A 2057-nucleotide genomic window follows, 5' to 3' on the forward strand; every position below is an offset into this window, starting at 1 on the left:
TTTTTTTTTTTGGTGGAACCGGGGATTGAACTCAGATCCTTGAGTTTGCCAGCCAAGCGCTTATCCTACTGAGCCATCTCCCTGGCCCCTCTATTCCAGTTTTCTGTAGGGATTTTATTATGAGTGGGTTCTGGACTTTGTCAAAAGCTTTTTCTGCATCTATTGAGATAATCATATGATTTTTGTCCTTGGCTCTGTTACTATGATGTATTACGTTTATTGATTTACATATGTTCATATGTTTACATATGTCTCCACATCCCTAGGATGAATTCCACTTGGTCATGATTTGCAGTCTTAATGATTTGCTGCATTCTGTTTGCCAGTATCTTATTGAGGATTTTTGCATCTGTTTTCATTAAGGAGATTGGCCTGTAGTTCTCTTATTTGTGTCCTTCTCTGGTTTTGGTGTCACGGCAATGCTTGCTTCCAGAAATTCATTTGGGAGTATTGCTTCACTTTCAATTTTGAGAAGTAGTAGTGGCATTAGGTCTTTTCTAAATTTCTTGTAGAGTTTATCAGTGAATCCGTCAAGGCATAGGATTTTCTTTGTTGCTTGTTTTTTAACTACATCTTTGATTTCATTGATTGATATTGGTTCATTTAGAATATTTATATCTTCTTGATTTGTCTTTGGTAATTCATATGTGTCTAGGAATCTGTTCATTTCTTCTGCATTTTCCAACATAGTAAAACACAGGTTTTCAGTGTAGGTGTAAATAATCTGGATTTCTGTAGGGTCTGTTGTGATTTACTCTTTTTGTTCCTAATTGAGTGGATTTGAGTCTTTTTTTTTCTATATATTTAGTACAGGGTCTACAGGGTCTCACTACACAGATTGGACTCATAGTGATCCTGTTTTCAGCCTCTCAAGCGCTGGGATTTCAGGCGCATACCACCACACCGGGTCTCAATCACCATCTTGACACGCCCCGAGGGTGGGGCCTGGCATGGCACACTGGAGATAAATCCCAGTCCCTGCATCTGCCTAGGCAGGCGCTTTAATCTCCTGAGCTATCTTGTTGGCCCCTTTCCTTTTTTGATAAGATTGGATAAGAGTTTGTTGATTTTATTTAATCTTTTTTTAAAAAAAAATTATTTGTTTATTTGTGTGTGTGTGTGTGTGTGTGGCCAGCTCAGCCCACCAGGGGGCAGGGCTGGCTGGCGTGTGGTGCTGGGGGATTGAACCGAGGTCCCTGTGCTTTGCTAAGCTTGTTCTAAGTAGGTGCTTTAGACCACTGAACCATCTCACCAGCCCCTATCCTCTGCTTTGACATTCGTTTCCTGTCAGTTTAGTTTTTTTATTTTTTTCAATACTGGGGATCGAACTCCGGACCTTGCGCTTGCCTGGCAGGCACTTATGCTGCTGAGCTATACCCCTGGCCCTGTTTCCTAGCAGTCTCTCTGCTGGTCTTTTGTTTTTCTCTGTTCTCCGCATAGCGTCTCTGATGCTAACCTTGAATAAGACATTTTGTTGGATGAGCCTTCTATAGTAGATGCCAACATCTTCCCACTGTCTGTTAATCTAGTTGCCTTATTTTTGGACATCTTCTCCTGTGGTCCGTCACTTGCTCAGTCTCTTTTAGCCACACTGATCTCCTCCTATTTTCTGAGTCTCCTAGCTTTGATACTTGGTATCCTCTGCAGTGTTTGTCTAAATACTCGTGACTTCACATCCACCTGGCTTTCCTCCTGTCCCAGCAAGATGATCTAATCCAGATTTTTAGCCTCCCACCTTCATATTTCCTGACCTTCTGTGTTTATTTTCCTCCTTAGAGCTTTAGCCAGTAAGGATTTTTGTTCTTTTCATCGTGGTTTCACACTGCTTTGTAGTGTGTGTGCTTCATAGCACTCATAGTAGCTGCTTGTTGGCTGACTAACCTGGCCAGAGTTTCAGCTTGTAGATTCACTAGGACCAGACTAGCACTGAATTTATTTTGGTGCACATGTGGATTAATATATTTGAGGTGGGGGCCAGGGAGATAGCTCAGTAAAATAAGTGCTTGCCTGGCAAGCTCAGGGTCCTGAGTTTAATCCCCAGTACTTTAAAAAAAAAA

The 2057-nt window shown here is 41.6% G+C and overlaps 1 protein-coding gene across 1 annotated transcript in view; it reads left to right on the forward strand.

The window, feature by feature from the left end:
* Positions 1-2057, forward strand: part of Cenpj (centromere protein J) — a 65879-nt gene that overhangs the window by 40148 nt on the left and 23674 nt on the right. The gene's annotated exons all lie outside the window — the stretch shown is intronic.

Source organism: Octodon degus, unplaced genomic scaffold (assembly GCF_000260255.1).
Source record: "Octodon degus isolate 3935 unplaced genomic scaffold, OctDeg1.0 scaffold00111, whole genome shotgun sequence".
NCBI classification, from domain to species: domain Eukaryota; kingdom Metazoa; phylum Chordata; class Mammalia; order Rodentia; family Octodontidae; genus Octodon; species Octodon degus.